Here is a 21055-nt window from a genome sequence, read left to right as displayed (position 1 = left end):
ATTTCGTCGTAAGTTTACTCTTTCACTTCCCTTAATCCTCCTCTTGTTGGTACACAAATCTTTCAGAAACTTTGCATACTTAGGAACCTGCTTAATAATATCAAGTAGCGGATTATTTACCGCAACCTTTCGGAAAACGTCCAGTATCTCTCTTTCTTTGTCTCCCTCCTCAATTCTTTTATTTTTCAGAACTCTATATGGGAAGGGGACTGGTGGCCCATACTCCTTTTCTTTAATTTTTTCAGTTTCGACCATAACAGAAGAAGGAGAAGAAAGTTCAGCTGGGTGAGGCTCAGAAGGAGAAAGTTCAGAAGTTACCTCAATGATTTTTTTATTTTTTTCAGGGGCTGGTTCTGTAACTTTTCCGGATCTCAAAGAAATTGCGCTAACATTAGCATTAGGACCATTCGAATTGACAACTGTTTGGCCTGGAAGTTGGTTCGAACCTTGAGCTTGCATGTTATTTATTTGAGTAGCAAGTTGTCCCATCTGTGTGTTCAAGGTCTGAATGCTAGCATCGGTCCTTTGTTGGAACTGGAGGTTGTTCATGGCCATTTGCTTAACAAGATCCTCCAAGGATGGTCCGGAAGGTGCAGGGGCAGCCACTTGAGGTGAGTTCTGTTGTTGGCTGGTTTGCGGGTTTCCATATCGAAGGTTGGGATGGTTCCTCCAATTGGGATGGTATTTGTTGGTGGATAGGTCAGGAGTGTTGTTGTACCTATTTTGATTGTAAAGGTTGGCTGCATAAGCTTGTGGCAGCTCAGTAATGGACTCGTCTCTCAGAATAGGACAAGTATCGGTCGGGTGCTCAGGAGAAGTACAAATGCCACACAAAGTTGTTGTTTAAGGTTTTGCTACTGCCAGCTGTTTGACTAAGGCAGTGAGTTCGTCAATTCTGGTCTCTAAGGCTTTGTTGGAAGAAACTTGAATTTGACTCACGCCTTTGCTTTGCACAGAATTGTCTCTAGTGGTGAACTGTTGAGAATTAAGAGACATATTTTCAATAAGGGCTTTGGCAGCAGCTGGAGTTTTATCGACTAATGCTCCACCACTAGCAGCATCAAGAATGTTCCTGTCCATCGGTAACAACCCCTCATAAAAGTATTGGATGAGGAGTTGCTCAGTGATCTGGTGTTGAGGGCAGCTAGATACCAAGTGCTTGAATCTCTCCCAATACTCGGCCAGCGACTAATTGCCTTGTCTAATACCACAAATCTCCTTTCTTATTGAGGCAGCTCTGGAGGCAGGAAAATATCTTTCCAAGAACATTTTTTTCAGGGCTGTCCAACTTGCAATTGAGTTAGGCTCAAGATAATATATCCAATCCTTTGCTGCACCCTGCAATGAAAAAGGAAAAGCTCAAAGTTTGATATGGTCTTCAGTTATTCCTTCAGGCCTTAACGGTGTAGAGCACACAACCTGGAATTCTTTGAGATGTTTATGTGGATTCTCACCTGCAGCACCATTAAACTTTGGCAACAAGTGTATCAAACCAGATTTTAAATCAAAAGGAGTATCAGCTTCAGGATATTCAATACACATGCCATTATAATTCACATCAGGGACAGCTAACTGCCTTAAAGTTCTTTGGTCAGCCATAGTCAAAAACAAACACAATGAAGGAAGACGATTAAAATAAATTTAGAAAAATAAACTAACACCGAAATTAATCTAATGACATCAATTCAAATTTTTGAGAATTTTTTCGGAATTTTCTAAAACTATCAAAACAGAAAAAAAATCATAAAAAATAGAAAAATAAGGAATTTCGGTTTTTTAGGGCGGCATCCATTATTTATTCCATAAATAGAGGCTTTTGATTACTAATTTTTTCCTAATGAATCGACAAAACATCGGAATAATCTGGGACAATTTGTTTAAAAACAGATTTTTTTTATCCTAAACCGCAAAAAGACCAATACGCAAAAAAGTTAAGGCAAAAAATGCTAAAAAAAAAACAACACATATGACTCTAAAAACGATTAATATAATCAAGAGTCCCCGGCAACGGCGCCAATTTGATTTGCTGTTGCACGCGGATCAAAACGAGTAATAATATATAGTAAACGGAAAGCGACACCTCGAGTATCGTATCGCAAGGACTCTTGACAAATTAACCAAGTATGAAAACAAAATATGGGGGTTTCAATTCGATTTAGAATAAGTGATTATGAAAAGTGATTAAAAAAAAGTGATTATAGAATAAGCTGACACGAATCAACCTACTGCATCATCTTCCGACTTATCATTGATTCTTATAAAATTCCAAATCCCTAACGGGTCTGCTCCTATTCGATTACAATTACCATTAACAAGCGTAAAGGAAATTATGCGAGTAATATTCCCAAATTCCGAATTAAGCAAACGGATTAAAAACTATTGCGAATTAAGCAGACACAACTTGATCGTTCGTGATAAAATAAAAGCTATGTTAACACGAAATTGATTCGGGATCATCATTCATCAATCGAATTTAAGGATTCTATCCTATAGCAACAATTAGATTAAGAAAATAATTGGAATTATAAGAAGAATTCAAAGGAAACAAATTGAAATTAATAAAAACCTCAAAGCGGATTCTGAATTACAGCAGGTTGATTCAAAAGGGATTAGTTCTCCATAGTCATCTTGCTAGCTCTCAAAAAATCGTACATGAACAGAAAAACGTAACCCTGTTTTTGGCTGCCTCCGCTAGGTAAAAACACCCAAACCCGTTTCACAACTCAATCGGGTCAAATGTACGATCCAGACCTAATACAACTAACCCAAACAAAATATAAAAATAATGCAGCAGCTTCAACGAAATTTCTGGTCCTGCTACAGTCTGATTCAGCTCTCGACTTCTGAACAAAAGTTGTAGATCTTTTTCTTAGCTTTTCATCGACTGGTAGCACGTCTCAATCCGATACTCCTAGCTTAAGATATTATTTTTCTCGCGAAAGCTGCTAATGCTGAAAATTAAATACGAAAATTAAATAAGTGCAAAAATAAAATAAATTATGAAAACACATTAAAACATAAAAATAATCAAAGCAAACCGAAGAAATGCTTAAGTACAAACATGGAAAAACATGCATCAAAATGCACTGATCACTTATTTTTAAATATTTTAAAATACTTATGACTTTTAAAAAATTCTCAATTTTTTTGTCTAAGGTCCTTTGACCTTGTTTTACCTAGGATAAATCCCTTGGCCACTTATTTGGCGATTTGAAGGGATTTGAGGTTTTGTCCATTTAAAAGGCATTTTAATTCATTTTAAAATTGATTTTTAATTGTTGAATTGTTTGAAAATATTGTTGAGCCATTTAGTTGACCTTGTGTGTCGCATCTCGAAAAATACGATTCCTCGCGATGGTCGCGGAAAAAATTAGGTCCAAACAGAGTCGCCACCGAACTTTATTTTTTCCAATGAAGGAATAGGAAAATATCGATAAAAAACCTTTGAAAAATAGAATAATGGTCGTCGCAACCATATTCGGGTTCAGGAGTCGATTACGCAAGAGGAAGGTATTAGCACCCCTTACGTCCGTTGTACTCAACGGGAACCTTTTAGTTCTAATTTGAGATTTGAATGTTAACTTTTGTTGTTTGTTTTCTTCGAGTGATAAAGATTGAAAAGAGAGATGGATGGAAACCTCAGTAGGGGAAAATGGAGGTATTTTATTAGTGTGCTCGCCAAGATCTCGCAGTCTCGTGCCTATGTATCCTTATAGTGCAATAAGAAAATCAGAGCATTCGTAGTTCGGGCAACTACGGTTGGTTGGGGTCTTTTAGTGAACATATGTTTAGGTCGTGTTCTAAAGGCTAAACGTCGGCTTGTCTACTCTCGGTGGAGGCTTAAGCACTAGTTTGTTATGCGCGTTAGAAGGGATTTAAATAATGTTCTTTCTGAAAAAGGTCTTAATCACATGAGGGTGACAAATTGGATTAATATGTTGGATGTTTTGTTTGATTGGTTTTGATCACACGGGGCGAGAAAGATATATATATTTGATGTGTTGAGACACTTTGTTAGATGACGATTACTCGGATATTCGAGTAAGATAACTCGTATCCTAATAGTCAAGGAGAGGAATCGAAGGCTCTAGACCATCTCCCTTGTCATCCTTTATTATGAAAGGAGATGATAATAGTTAAGGTATTTTGAATGGATGACGATTACTCGGATGGTCGAGTAAGACAACTCGTATCCTAATAGTCGAGGAGAGGAATCGAAGGCTCTAGACCATCTCCCTTTTCATCCTTAATTGTAAAAGGATTTGATGATAGTTAAGGTATTTTGAATGGATGACAATTACTCGGATAGTCGAGTAAGACAACTCGTATCCTAATAATCGGAAAAGGGAATAGAAGACTCTAGACCACTTTCTTTTTTATCTGATTGATTATGAAAATAAGTTTATATACGGTTGATGTGTTTTAGATAAACGATAAATACTCAAATGACTGAGTAAAACAACTCATATCCAAGCATTTGAGGAGAGGAATCGAAGGCTCAAGACCATCTCCCTTTTCGTACAGTTTATTCTAAAAATGATTTGATTAGGTTATTGATTTGTGGAAGAATGATAATTGTTCGACTAACCGAGTAAGAGAACTCGTATTTAAATATTTGAGGAGAGAAGTTGAAGGCTCAAAGTCATCTCCCTTTTCATTGCATTATTATGAAAATAATTTGATTAGGTTAAGTTTGGGAGAGTTAGAAATGACGATTACTTGACTAATTGAGTAAGAGAACTCGTATTCAAATAATCGAGAGGAGGAGTTGAAGACTCAAAACCATCCCACTTTTCGTTCCTAAATGAAAGGGTATTTAATAGTAATTAGGTATTTTTTAACTTAATTTTGAATAGAAATACTCGATGTTGGATCGAGGTTTTGAATGTGTTTTTGTGAATAAATTGTATTTTAGTGAATCAATCATCTACTCGATTAATTAATAACCAAATAGGTCTCATTGTAAGAAAGCCCGAGAGTAAGCTATGTGAGGTTGATGGTGATGCATAAAGCGATCGACTTACAAAGGTATGGAAACGTGGACTCAATATTGAATCGAGATTTGTGTGATATTTAAATGATTTTATCATGGTTTTGGAATTAATGATGAAATTGAAGTATATTTTGTAAATGAGTGTAAAATTGTGATAGTATGAGAAATCGACCCATTCGTAATTATCGAAAATTAATTTATTAAGATTTTTATGTTAAATTGATTAATTAGGTTAATTAAAATCAATTACCAATATTAATTAATTAAATCAAATAATCAAATTAATTAAAATTAATTAATTGTAATTAACTAATTAACCAAATATTAACTAATTAATTTATTTTAATTATAATTAAAACAGATTAATCATAATTTACTAATTAACCAAAATTTAACTAATCAATTTACTTTATTTATAATTAAAATAGATTAATCGCTATTAACTAGTTAACCAAAATTTAACTAATCAAGTTATTTTAAGTATAATGAAAACAAATTGATCGCTATTAACTAGTTAACAAAAATTTAGCTAATTAATTTATTTTAGATCAGCCAATGTATACGGAAGATAATTCATCATAACCTTTGAGTCGGTAATGACAGGAAGAAGAATCCTCTCACAGCACCACATAAACTCCAGAGTGCAAACTGCTTTTCCAAATAAGCCTTCTAACAATGCATTCATGGAAGGAAATGGATGTCACCGGATGCATCCTTCATTTCAAAGTAGATAATACCAAAAGCTCCATACTCTGTATAGTCTTAGCTTCAAACACAAATCTAAATTCCTCAACTTGAAAATCTAAAAGAAGTGGCACATGGGTTTCCTCCATTTTAGCAGTTTAGAAATGCAGTTCACATCCTCCACACGAATCTCCTCCAAAGATCCATCCACAACAAAATTCCCACAACACAAACGGGTCTCACCCTCTTTAGAAATCAACGAAGCAAGCTCATCGCTTTCCCAAAACGCATCATTGTTAAGCAAAACCCAAAGGAAAATACTGCAACTTCGCCTCAAATGGATCATCTAAAACAGTTTCAGAATCGGTAACGGTTGCATCAGGATCACCGTCTTTAGAGTTTTGCTCTTCACAAAGAAAGGCATCGAGGAAAGAATGAGGTTGTTGGTGTGTTGCACGGGCGGAAGGACGTCCGTCGCCGGTGAGGTTTGACTTGTGGTTCGGCGGTGAACAGCCTGTGGTTATGACGGTGGAAGACGACGAAAGTTGTTGAAGCGAACAGAGAGAGTTGTTGTTGGTGAGAGGTTGTTAACGCGACGGTGAACAAAGTGAAGGAGAAGGGCGATCCAAAACGCAACGGAATTTAAAATTTCTCCTTTAATGATCCTTACGAATGGGCATGATCAGTGATAGAATCGTTACCTCTTGTGGCGATTATAACCTTTGATGCAGATCTACGGAGCAATCACGAACGTTGAACAATGACAACGCCTCTACTCAGTCCACACGAACGGATTCCTTCAATCTTAGTGCTAGCTGCTACGAATGAAGGCTTTGAGTGTGTGTGTGTGTGTGTGTGTGAGAGAGAGAGAGAGAGAGAAACGAAATTGCAACTGCAACAATGCTTCTACACAAGAGTTCTATTTATAGAACCACTTGTGTGGGCTGCAAGCTAAAAATCCCACTCAAGTGTATATGGCCCATATCTTATAATATGCCAAAATCACTTAAGCGCGTGGTACCTTACCATATTTCGTATTCTACTTAAGTACACCGTACCTTACGATGTTCTATAATTTACTTAAGGGCACCGTACATTACGGTATTCCTTAATTACTCTATCTCTCATCAATCCGTCCTTTGTGTGTGGCCCTATAGGTTTTCGCGGCATTGGCAATTATATTAAATCACGTATTTAACATAATAAACAGTGAGCGGTATCTAGCAACACATCACTGCTACTCAAGACACGAAAATGTCATGTGATCTGACAAATCCTTTTGTGATAATAATTATGCATATAATTACCCTTTTGCCCTTATGTCTATATTGAACACAAGGCATAGACTGTGTCATCCTTGTCCAGTTCAATATTGGGCCCATAGACATTTATCATGTTACGCGGGATGGGAAAATTCCATCTAGGTCACTCATGTCCCTTAGCATGCTTCGTGGAGTACCCATCAACTGTCTTTATGGTCATCCAGTTACAGACAATGTTTGATCAGCAATAAGGCACTCGACTCTACATCTAGGGTCCACAGTGGTTTCAGGTCGAAGGGTGGTATACACCATTATCACCATGAAAATAACTTATGACACTTTGCATAACATTCTATATAATATTCTTATAGCGGGTCAATCTAGTATAAATATTACTCTTAATATTCATACCTATGTTTAAGACTTGATAACTCCTTATCCATGATCCATGAGATGTGATCATCAGTCTATAAACATAATAGTCTTCATGCTTTAATGTTATCCCACTTCACAATAAAGCTCGACTATGGATACTTTAAGAATAGTGTCCTTATGTTTAATGTGATCTCATGATTAAGTCATACTTGATACATTAAACGGACTAGCTATTCTAGGGACTTTATTAAACAAACATAATAAAGAAAAAGCCTTTTATTATTAATAAATAATTTGACACAAGTACAAAAGTATTGGCCTCTAGGGCTTACACCAACAATCTCCCACTAGCACTAGAGCCAATCAGGCATACCCCTAATGCCCATAGATCTAGTATGGCCATCATGCTTCTGCTGCGCAAGAGGCTTTGTCAGTGGGTCAACAATATTGTCAAGTGTATGTACTCTGCATATTTTCACATCTCCTCTATCTATTATCTCTCGAATGAGGTGATAACGCCTAAGTATGTGTTTGGATCGTTGGTGAGATCTAGGCTCCTTAGCTTGTGCGATAGCACCATTGTTATCACAATAGAGACCAATGGGATCCACAATGCTAGGAACTATGCCAAGTTCACTAATGAACTTTTTGATCCAAACAACTTCCTTTGCTGCACTTAAGGCAGCAATATACTCGGCCTCGGTTGTAGAATCAGCAACTGTATCTTGCTTTGAACTTTTCCAGCTCACAGCGCCACCGTTTAAGCAAAACACATAACCAGATTGCGATCTAAAGTCATCCTTATCTGTCTGGAAGCTAGCATCGGTGTATCCAATTACAGCCAACTCTTCCTGACCTCCATATATCAAGAATGAGTCCTTAGTCCTTCTCAAATACTTAAGGATATTCTTGACAGCTACCCAATGGGCATCACCAGGATCAGATTGGTACCTACTCATTGCACTTAAAGCATACGAGACATCTGGTCGAGTACATAACATGGCATACATGATAGATCCTATTGCAGATGCATATGGAATCTTATTCGTGTGATCCCTTTCTTCCTTAGTTAAAGGGGATTGTGTTTTTGATAGACACAGGTCATGTTGCATAGGTATGAATCCTTTCTTGGAATCATGCACACTAAAGCGTTTCAGCACTTTGTCTATGTATGTACTCTGACTTAGGCCAAGCAGTTTTTGTGATCTATCTCTATAGATTTTGATTCCTAATATATAGGCTGCTTCACCTAGGTCCTTCATAGAAAAGCATTTCCCTAACCAAGACTTTACTTGTTGTAGGGTAGGGACATCATTTCCAATGAGTAATATGTCATCTACATATAATACCAGGAAAACAATCATGCTCCCACTAACCTTCTTGTAGACACAAGGTTCATCTTCGTTCTTGATGAATCCATATTGTTTTACCGTTTCATCAAAATGAAGATTCCAGCTTCTGGAAGCTTGCTTCAATCCATAGATTAATCTTTGTAACTTACATATCTTTTGGATTTCTTCTGGTATGTCAAATCCTTCAGGTTGTGTCATGTACACATCCTCAAGAAGATTCCCATTAAGGAAAGCAGTTTTGACATCCATCTGTCATATTTCATAATCATGATATGCGGCGATAGCAAGTAAAATCCGAACAGATTTAAGCATTACAACTGGTGAAAAGGTTTCATCATAGTCAACCCCATGAATTTGTTTATATCCTTTTGCAACCAGTCTTGCCTTATAGGTATGTACCTTACCATCCATGTCAGTCTTATTTTTGAAGACCCACTTGCATCCTATAGGGTTAACTCCTACAGGAGGCTCTACCAAGGTCCAAACTTGGTTTGTGTACATGGAATCCATTTCAGATTTCATGGCTTCTAGCCACTTCTCAGACTCGGGACCAGTTATGGCCTCTTGGTAGGTCACATGCTCATCTTGATCCATGAGTAATACATCACCTTGATCAGTTATGAGATATCCATATCTCTCAGGTTGGTGACATATCCTGTTTGACCTACGTTGGTCTTGTTCTACTTGAGCAGGTTGCTCTTCCACAACTACTTGTGTTTCCTGCTCTAATTCCTCCATAGGTGTATCGATGCTTTGTGATTCTTGAATTTCTTCAAGCTCTACTTTCCTCCCACTGATTCCTTTGGAAATAAAATCCTTTTCTAGGAAAACTCCAGTTCGAGCGAAAAACACTCTGCCCTCAGAAAGATTGTAGAAGTAATACCCTCTTGTTTCTTTAGGGTACCCCACAAATAAGCATTTGTCAGATTTGGGCTCAAGCTTAGTTGAAATTTGTCGTTTCACATAAACTTCGCAACCCCAAATCTTCATGTAAGACATATGTGGTTTCTTACCACTCCATATCTCATATGGTGTCTTCTCAACCTTTTTGGATGGAACACGGTTAAGTGTGTAAGCTGCTGTCAATAGTGCATGTCCCCAAAAGGAGTTTGGAAGATCGGCGTGACTCATCATGAATCGGACCATGTCTAATAAGGTTCGATTTCTTCTCTCAGATACACCATTCCATTGGGGTGTTCTAGGAGGAGTAAGTTGGGATAGGATCCCACACTCTTTCAGATGGTCATCAAACTCTAGGCTTAAATACTCACCACCTCGATCTGATCGAAGAGTTTTAATATTCTTACCTAGTTGGTTTTGTACTTCATTCTTGAATTCCTTGTACTTTTCAAAGGACTCTGATTTGTGTTTCATTAAATACACATAACCATATCTACTGAAATCATCAATAAATGTGATGAAGTACTGAAAACCTCCTCTGGCTGGTATGTTCAGTGGTCCACACACATCAGTATGTATGAGGGCCAAAATATCATTAGCTCTTTCACCTTTTCCTGTGAATGGAGACTTTGTCATCTTTCCAATTAAACAAGATCTGCATGTCTCATATGATTCATAATCAAAAGAGTCCAAGAGTCCATCTTTATGGAGTTTGGAAATGCGTTTCTCATTTATGTGGCCTAATCGACAATGCCAAAGGTAAGTTGGATTTAACTCATTAGGTTTCATCCTTTTACTATTAATGTTATAAATAGGCATTTCAAGATCAAGGACATATAGTCCATTGTTCATTTGTGCAGTAGCATAGAATATATCATTCAAATAAATTGAGCAACAATTGTTCTTTATTATAAATGAAAAACCAAACTTGTCCAAACAAGAAACGAAAATAATATTCCTGCTAATTGCAGGTACATAATAACAGTTCTCTAACTGAATTATTAAACCACTAGGTAAAGTCAATACATAAGTTCCTACGGCTAAAGCAGCAACCTTTGCTCCATTTCCAACTCGTAGGTCAACTTCACCTTTTGCCAAATCTCTACTCCTTTTTAGTCCCTGCACATTGGTACAAATGTGAGATCCGCATCCAGTATCTAATACCCATGATGCAGAAGTAGATAAATTAATTTCAATAACAAAAATACCTGAAGTTGAAGTCTCTACTCCATTCTTCTTATCTTCCAGGTACTTTGGGCAGTTTCTCTTCCAGTGTTCGGTCTTACCGCAATGGAAGCAGGTGCCTTCTTTTTCTATGCCTCCACTGCCCGGTCAGCGCTTGAAATCAACGTCGTTTAATGAACAATTCATTTGAAATCGACGTCGTTTTTCGCATCAACACTTGATACTTTAAAGCACAACTCTTGCGCAGTCACAACCCTTATCGCATAACTCTTTGACAACACAACCCTTGTGCCGTCATTAACCCTAATGCATAACTCTTTGACAACACAACCCTTGTGTCGTCGTTAACCCTAATGCATAACTCTTTGACAACACAACCCTTGTGCCGTCATTAACCCTAATGCACCAATTTTAGACCGTCAAAAACATCTCGATTGTTGATTCAGTATGATTGATCAATACGTCATTGCTTCACCATACTAATGTCGGACCAAGAAGCAAACGACCATTGATCGCTCAAAGGAAAACAACCATTAAGGGTTTGAATGAACGAAACAGAAACATTATATCATATATACCGTATTTTGCATCAGGATTACTTATATCATATATATAACTTGATCAATCTCAATTTAGTTACTCGTTTATTCTTTGATTCATTTTGTCTTTTAATCGTATTAATATAGAAAATACAGAAAATAAACAACTATCAGATGCATGGTTTCGTAAGTGACTCTGATACCACTGAAGGAGAATGGCGATCCAAAACACAGAAGAATTTAAAATTTCTCCTTTAATGATCCTTACGAATGGGCATGATTAGTGATAGAATCGTTACCTCTTGTGGCGATTATAACCTTTGATGCAGATCTACGGAGCGATCACGAACGTTGAACAATGACAACGCCTCTGCTCAGTCCACACGAACGAATTCATTCAATCTCAGTGCTAGCTGCTACGAATGAAGGCTTTGAGTGAGAGAGAGAGAGAGAGAGAAACGAAATTGAAACTGCAAAAATGCTTCTACACAAGGGTTCTATTTATAGAACCACTTATGTGGGCTGCAAGCTAAAAAGCCCACTCAAGTGTATATGGCTCATATCTTATAATATGCCAAAATCACTTAAGCGCGTGGTACCTTACCATATTTTGTATTCTACTTAAGTACACCGTACCTTACGATGTTCTATAACTCACTTAAGGGCACCGTACATTACAATATTCCTTAATTACTCTATCTCTCATCAATCCGTCCTTTGTGTGTGACCCTATAGGTTTTCGCGGCATTGGCAATTATATTAAATCACGTATTTAACATAATAAACAGTGAGCGGTATCTAGCAACACATCACTGCTACCTAAGACACGAAAATGTCATGTGATCTGACAAATCCTTCTGTGATAATAATTATGTGTATAATTACCCTTTTGCCCTTATGTCTATATTGGACACAAGGCATAGACCGTGTCATCCTTGTCCAGTTCAATATTGGGCCCATAGACATTTATCCTGTTACGCAGGATGGGCAAATTCTATCTAGGTCACTCATGTCCCTTAGCATGCTTCGTGGAGTACCCATCAACTGTCTTTATGGTCATCCAGTTACGGACAACGTTTGATCAGCAATAAGGCACTCGACTCTACATCTAGGGTCCACAGTGGTTTCAGGTCGAAGGATGGTATACACCATTATCACCATGAGAATAACTTTTGACACTTTGCATAACATTCTATATAGTATTCTCATAGCGGGTCAATCCAGTATAAATATTACTCTTAATATTCATACCTATGTTTAAGACTTGATAACTCCTTATTCATGATCCATGAGATGTGATCATTAGTCTATAAACATAATAGTCTTCATGCTTTAATGTTATCCCAATTCATAATAAAGCTCGACTACGAATACTTTAAGAATAGTGTCCTTATGTTTAATGTGATCTCATGATTAAGTCATACTTGATACATTAAACGGACTAGCTATTCTAGGGACTTTATTAAACAAACATAATAAAGAAAAAACCTTTTATTATTAATAAATAATTCAATACAAGTACCAAAAGTATTGGCGTCTAGGGCTTACACCAACACAAAGACAGTTGTGGTGGTTTAGGGTGGTGTTAGCGGTGGTTTCACGGCGGAAGAAGAAGGTTTTGTGTGGGTGTGCGTGAAGGTTAAAAGTGAAGGAAGGTGAGGATTTATGAATGGTGCGGTAGAGGCGAAGGATTTACGGATATTAGTGGATTGTTGTCGGTGTGGTGCGGCGGATGTGTTTGAAGAAGAAGAGGAACAACCCTTTTTCTTCCCATTTTTCGTTTTCTTTTTGTTTGTTTTTTTGGAGAGAGAGAGAGAGAGAGGTTATTGAGGAGAGAGGTCTCCTGTATATTTTTTCTTTTTATTAAAAATCCAGAAAAATCTCCTTAGTGACCGTTGGGAATGGATAAGACCGGATCCCCCCTGAATGTAATAAATGCCCCTTTTTTTTAATTTTCCAAAAACAAATCACTAGCTAGCATGTGGATATCTTCTAAGTAGGAGAATCCTATGTGCCACGTGTCAACCAAATATTGACTCAGTTACTATTTCATTTCTGTTATTATTATCTTTTATCTTATTTTATTGATATCTACTAATTAAATCCTAATTTTTGATTGGATAAATGAAATAAGTGTGAATTGCTAATGAGGATCATTGATAAATTTGAACCGATGATCCCGATTGACTCAAAGAAGCACAACTAATTTAAAATGACAAAGTTGCCCCTTCTAGATGTTTTAATTGATTTAAATGGGATTAAATCAATTAATTCAAATAAAAATCACAACTTTTTAAATAATTATGATAAAATTAAACTAAGAACATGGAAAATTCTATTTATTTAATCTGAATATTTTGGTAAAAGAATAAAATTAAAACAACTAAAAATAAATAAAAGTCGGGCAAAAATTTGCTCGAAAAATTAAATCAAATACATTAAAATGATTAGTGCGAAATATACTTATTGAAAAAATACATCGTTTCGTTTAATTTTGAAATAAATTTTCACCGATTAAAAGGCTCAGGCGGATCAAAATGCGACTGAAAAATCGTTGAAAAATATAACGAGTACACCAAGTAAACTACGTGAACCATAGATTTATAATACTGACGTCTGCAAGTTTGATTTTGAAACTTTTTATCCGCTGATTTTGCACGTACTTGAGGAATGATTTAACCAAATTGTTTGTATTTTCAAGAATTTATTCCGACTGATATTTTAGATAGTATTAATGATGGAATGCATGTCATGTTATACATACGATCCAAACTGAAATTTAAATCGAATTTATGAAATTTAAAATGCTCGGACAAAATTGGGGTATGACAGCTACCCCTATTTAATTGTCTTGAACGAGAAGGTAAGAATGATAGCAATCTTCATACATTCGTGGTGGAAGATAATTAAATACGAAAAGACCCAAATTTTGTCCTTTGAGATTGAAGGATGAAATGCATAAAGAAAATGCAATGAGAAATACAGTAAGAAAAGTAAATGAGGTAAATGAACCAATCAAGACTCTCTGGGAATTATCAGAACAGTATCTTGGATGCCATGATTTAGATATTACAACAATGGAATGATACCTCAATCATATTTAAGAATTTCTGAGGATTAGAAGAACAGTGTCTCTAAAAATGAATGAGATGCTACATATTGATGAAGCAGCGTCTCAAATAGCAACATGAGATTCTCTGTATCGAATCGAAGCAGTATCTTATAGAATTAAGATGTTCCTAGTCAAAAGGAATGATATCTTAATTGAATCTAAGACTCTTCAAGGATACTAGAGTAGTATCTCTAAAAAGTCTGGAATGAGACTTTTCATACTGACGAAGTAGCATCTCAAACAGCAAAATGAGATTCTATGTATCGAATTGAAGCAACATCTTATATGATAGAATTAAGATGTTCCAGTCAAAAGGAATGATATCTTAATTGAATCTAAGACTCTTCGAGGATACTAGAGTAGTATCTCTAAAAAATCTGGAATGAGACTCTTCATATTGACGAAGCAGCATCTCAAACGACAAAATGAGATTCTCTGTATCGAATCGAACCCACATCTTATATGATATAATTAAGATGTTCCATTCAAAAGGAATGATATCTTAATTGAATCTAAGACTCTTCAAGGATACTAGAGTAGTATCTCTAAAAAATATGGAATGAGACTCTTCATATTGATGAAGAAGCATCTCAAACAATAACATGAGATTCTCTGTATCGAATCGAAGCAGCATCTTATATGATAGAATTAAGATATTCCTAGCAAGGGAATGGTACCTTAATTTAATATAAGACTCTCCAAGGATACTAGAGTAGTATCTCTAAAAAATATGGAATGCGACTCTTCATATTGATGAAGCAGCATCTCAAACAGCAAAAACGAGATTCTCTGTATCGAATCGAAGCAACATCTTATCTGATAGAATTAAGATATTACAGACCAAAGGAATGATGTCTTAATTGAATCTAAGACTTTTCGAGGATACTAGAGCAGTATCTCTAAAAAATCTGGAATGAGACTCTTCATATTGATGAAGTAGCATCTCAAACAGCAAAAATGAGATTCTCTGTATCGAATCGAAGCAACATCTTATCTGATAGAATTAAGATATTCCAGACCAAAGGAATGATGTCTTAATTGAATCTAAGACTCTTCTAGGATACTAGAGCAGTATCTCCAAAAAATCTAGAATGAGACTCTTCATATTGATGAAGCAGCATCTCAAACAGCAACATGAGATTCTTTGTATCGAATCGAAGCAGCATCTTATTGGATAGAATTAAGATGTTCCTAGTAAGGGAATGATACCTTGATTGAATCTAAGACTCTCCAAGGATACTAAAGCAGTATCTCTAAAAAATGTGGAATGAGACTCATCATATTGACGAAGCAGCATCTCAAACAGCAAAAAGGAGATTCTCTGTATCGAATCGAAGCAGCATCTTATATGATAGAATTAAGATGTTCCTAGCAAGGGAATGATACCTTAATTGAATCTAAGACTCTCCAAGGATACAAGAGCAGTATCTCTAAAAAATCTGGAATGAGACTCTTCATATTGATGAAGCAGCATCTCAAACAACAAAAATGCGATTCTCTATATCGAATCGAAGCAGCATCTTATCTGGTAGGATTAAGATATTACAGACTAAAGGAATGATGTCTTAATTGAATCTAAGACTCTTCGAGGATACTAGAGAAGTATCTCTAAAAAATCTGGAATGAGACTCTTCATATTGATGAAGCAGCGTCTCAAACAGTAAAAATGAGATTCTCTGTATCGAATCGAAGCAGCATCTTATCTGATAGAATTAAGATATTCCAGACCAAAGGAATGATGTCTTAATTGAATCTAAGACTCTTCTAGGATACTAGAGAAGTATCTCCAAAAAATCTAGAATGAGACTCTTCATATTGATGAAGCAGCATCTCAAACAGCAACATGAGATTCTTTGTATCGAATCGAAGCAGCATCTTATTGGATAGAATTAAGATGTTCCTAGTAAGGGAATGATACCTTGATTGAATCTAAGACTCTCCAAGGAATCTAAAGCAGTATCTCTAAAAAATGTGGAATGAGACTCATCAGATTGACGAAGCAGCATCTCAAACAGCAAAAACGAGATTCTCTGTATCGAATCGAAGCAGCATCTTATATGATAGAATTAAGATGTTCCTAGCAAGGGAATGATACCTTAATTGAATCTAAGACTCTCCAAGGATACAAGAGCAGTATCTCTAAAAAATCTGGAATGAGACTCTTCATATTGATGAAGCAGCATCTCAAACAACAAAAATGAGATTCTCTATATAGAATCGAAGCAGCATCTTATCTGGTAGGATTAAGATATTACAGACCAAAGGAATGATGTCTTAATTGAATCTAAGACTCTTCGAGGATACTAGAGAAGTATCTCTAAAAAATCTGGAATGAGACTCTTCATATTGATGAAGCAGCGTCTCAAACAGTAAAAATGAGATTCTCTGTATCGAATCGAAGCAGCATCTTATCTGATAGAATTAAGATATTCCAGACCAAATGAATGATGTCTTAATTGAATCTAAGACTCTTCAAGGATACTAGAGCAGTATCTCTAAAAAATCTGTAATGAGACTCTTCATATTGATGTAGCATCATCTCAAACAGCAAAGATGAGATTCTCTAAATCGAATCGAAGCAACATCTTATCTTATAGAATTAAGATATTCCATACCAAAGGAATGATGTCTTAATTGAATCTAAGACTCTTTGAGGATAATAGAGCAGTATCTCTAAAAAAACAAATGAGATTCTTCATATCAATGAAGCAGTATCTCAAACAGAGAAATGAGGTTCTTAAGATAAATGAAGTAGCATCTCAAATGTTCATCTGTTGGGGGAAATATTTAAGAAAAGACTCCGTTTGAGGGAGATTTACTAGAAATGCTCTGCAGGGGAAAAGCTCATAAGAGACTTTTTAGGGTAACCTCTGCTTGGGGAGAAATGATAGCAAAGAAAATGATGGGAATATCATTCTTAATCATAAAGTTGAAAAAATGGCTTACTGGAAAATGATTCCACGAGCACATGCAGGGTAATAACTTTATTTGGAAATGAGGAATGTCTAAGATATACATGAATGACCTTGGATCCTGATATTTTATGTTTGATTTTTGTATGATGTTCCACTTTAGGTGGGAATACCATGCATGGGATGATGCATGAGATGCATGCAAGTATGCAATTGTTGGGGATATTTGGCTGTGCATGTAGGAATGCGAATGATTTTTATTTTGCTGAAATTCCGATTTTGTGGGAGTGTTATGGATGAGTATGCTGATGATTGATATGATTGTGTTTTTTTTTTAATTTTCTATTTGGTAGGAAAACCATTTATGAATAATTCATATGATGCATGTGGGAATGCAAATGGGTAATTGGATATTTTTTATAGGATTTTTATTTTGTTTCCAATGAGATATTATTGGGGAATATCATCATCAAAGGGTTGATGGAAAATAATTTGTCATGGTCAAAGGGTTGACGGGAAGAAGTAAAGGATGGCATCACTAAAGGGTTGGTGGGAAAGGAATTATATGTAGTATCATCGTCAAAGGGTTGACGGAAAGAAACTTCACTATGGAGTGGCATCATCAAAGGGTTGATGCAAATGTAATTGTCATCGTCAAAGGGTTGACAAAAAAAGATTGTCATCATCAGAGGGTTGATGGAAAAAAAATTATATATGTAATATCATCGTCAAAGGGTTGACGGAATATAATTGTCATCATCAGAGGGCTGATGGAAAAGAGTTTGTCATCGTCAAAGGGTTGACGGAAAGAAAAAGTCAGGTTATGTCCTCATCAAAGGGTTGATGGGAAGGATTTATTATGTCATGTATGCATATGATGCATTTTAATGAGAATTTCTCATTTTTGTGAGAGAGACTTTTGATATGCAACTTCCTTATTTGGAAGGAAAGTCATGTGTGTTTATTGTATGCAGTGCATGTGGTAATGCAAGATGAATGTTGATTGTCTTCGAATTGATCTCTCTTTTTGAAGGTGAGACTTTCTGGGTACCAATGTTGATTGGACTTGAGTTTATGAAGATGCCAGCAAAGTGGACTTTATTTTTGGTAGTTGCCAATATGGATTGGACTTTTGGTTGGAGATGCCAATAGGGATTGGACTTTGGTTTTGGAGATGCCAACATGGATTGGACTTTGGTTTTAGAGATGCCAATAGGGATTGGACTTTGGTTTTGGAGATGCCAATAGGGATTGGACTTTGGTTGGAGAGAGGTTTTGACTTCCCGACACTCGATCTTTTGACGATGTAATGATTGCAGGATAAATATGGACGCTTTTGATGACCCAAGTTTGATCCTTCACTCATAGACTGTGTGTTTCTTCTTGAGGGAAACTCCACTTCTTTGACTGGTATGCCTTGATGGCTTGCAAATGAGCGTATCGACATAATCAATGCATGATGATTGTGATTTTGCTTTGCCCCAAGGCTCTTTGCAACTTGTATGTCCCAACTTGTAGGGTCTTTGAAGGAATTCACCTTTTGAAAGGAAACCTTGGGAATAGTTATGCCATGGCTTGAACCAATTCTGCCCCAGCGTATGAATCTTTCAGTAGTTTTCCCCTGATTGAGATTTTGAAAGGCTTGCCCCAGATTGACTGAGTATGTTGTAATAATTTGCCTCCTTGACCAACTGATGCTTGAAGGTTTGTCTTTTGACTGACCAATTCATGTTTATTGGATGCAATGCCCCTAATCCATAGGGTTAAGAGGTGTTCTTGCTTCGGGTCAGTACTGAAGAATAATCAAGTTCTTCTCTTATTTCTTCTTGTTGGAATCTTCTTAATGTTAAGTACTGACTTGCAATTAAAATTGTTTATTTAATCAATGGTAATTTTAATGCGATATTTATGCAGGTTTGAAAAATCATTTACCGAGGTGATATGATAGTGTGTGACGAATGAACCATTAGTTCAAACACATTGTTGATTTAGCTAGTGTGTGAAAGATACAACGAGAATATGATGCCAATACAGGTGATTAGCAAATATTTAGGAGTTAGTTTATGCAACCTTGCTGTAGTATGCTTTCAGAATAAACCCTACCTCAATTTGGTCTTTTGAGGGTTGTAACGTGGCCTGGTTCACGGTTTTTGAAAATAGATATAAGGCTCAAAGTTTATTTTAACCCATCCCTTCTTCATAATGATATCCAATCCTAAGCTCAGTTAATTCAACATATGCATTCTTCTTTTGAGAGATTTTGGCAGTGTAAGATCTCTTGAAATGACAATCACCTTGTTTTTATGTTGGTGCCCCTTTGATTTGGTATGGTGGTCACCGGATCTCGTTTTGTTTTGTTGAGGTTTGTCGTTGCCTCTTTTGATTTTTTTTGTCTTGATCCCTAACTTTTTCCTGGGCCGTTTATGAAGCTTTTAGCCCACCAGGATTGCCCCTATTTTTGCCTAAGTCACCTCTTTAGGTGTTCGACTTAGCGGGCTTTTTTCTTTGATTGATTTTTTAAAGGATGTGACTGCCAAGTCATTGGTCATTGAAGAACGACCGACATCAATTGTGAATTTTGCTTGGTTATTTCACCTCTTTAGGATGTTTGCGAAGAATAACATGCGGTTGATCTCCAGATGGGATGTATTCCCATGCAATTCAAATATGGAGTCAAATTAACTGAACACTACCCTTCTCCAGGTTAAGCGTAAGGGTTTGTAGATCCAAAAGAAACTCCTACTTCTCGGCTCAAAGTGGTTGACTAGGGATTAACTCCTTATCTCTCCAGTGTTTGGGGATTTGAAACAATGCCTGTACGTCATCAGTGTCATTTCATCCGAAAGCATACTAGCAACAATTATGGGTATTTCATTTTCGTCATCCTCCCTTCAATTTTTGCTAAAACAATAAATTTGATAAGTGAATGGGAGTAATATTTTTGTTATCAATGGAAAAGATGAGTGAATACGAAAGGATTCGTTCAAAACATGCATAATCGTTTCATTAATATTACCATTAAAGGAAATCAACAATACTTGAAAGCAGATAAGTACTTAACATGCAAAGAAAAACACAAATGAAAATGCTAAAATATCCAAATGATTTCCAGTGCAGAGGAAGCTTTCTCGTGTCAGGTTCACTACTGGGCTATCCTTCTTCAGAGTAGTGGTAGTTATGCTCGTTGAGACCAGTATGATAATCATCTTCAGATCGACTCTCGAAAATTTCTTCCACAATTTGAACTGATGGACCCGCACAGCTAGGTAAAGAAGTATCGTTGATTTGAAGGCCTCGAGGCGGAAATGAGAACATCTTGGAATCAAGCAGGGTTTGTACTTTGCTCTTGAGCACTTTGCAATCTTCAGTTGAATGCCCATGTGCCCCAGCATGGTAGTCACATCGAGCATTGGTGTCAAATCCTGGTGGATATGGAGGTCTTATTGGTTTTATCTCCTTTGGCACTATCAACCCTCTCTTGATCAAGTATGGAAGTACTTGATTGTATGGCATCGGAAGCGGATCGACGTGTCTCTCTGGCTTCCTTGGCCTTCATTGAGCATGTTGAAGCTGCTGATGTGGAATGTTCTTCCGCTGGTATGATTGTCGATGTGGAATCTGCCGTTGATGTTGAGGAGGTCCTTGAGTTGTAGGATATTGACCATGTGGAGAGAATGTTCTCTGATATGGAGCTTGTGGGATTTCCCAAACTGCATTAACTTCAACCTCTTCTTCCTTTTG

General features: G+C 36.5%; 1 pseudogene; it reads right to left on the bottom strand.

The window, feature by feature from the left end:
• Positions 1-5531: 5531 nt before the first annotated feature.
• Positions 5532-20827, bottom strand: LOC127135935 (cyclin-D3-1-like; annotated as a pseudogene).
• Between the last annotated feature and the right edge of the window lie 228 nt (positions 20828-21055).

Source organism: Lathyrus oleraceus, chromosome 4, assembly GCF_024323335.1.
Source record: "Lathyrus oleraceus cultivar Zhongwan6 chromosome 4, CAAS_Psat_ZW6_1.0, whole genome shotgun sequence".
NCBI classification, from domain to species: Eukaryota; Viridiplantae; Streptophyta; class Magnoliopsida; order Fabales; family Fabaceae; genus Lathyrus; species Lathyrus oleraceus.
Note: the sequence above shows the minus strand (reverse complement) of the source record. Positions and strands in the feature narration are given on the sequence as shown.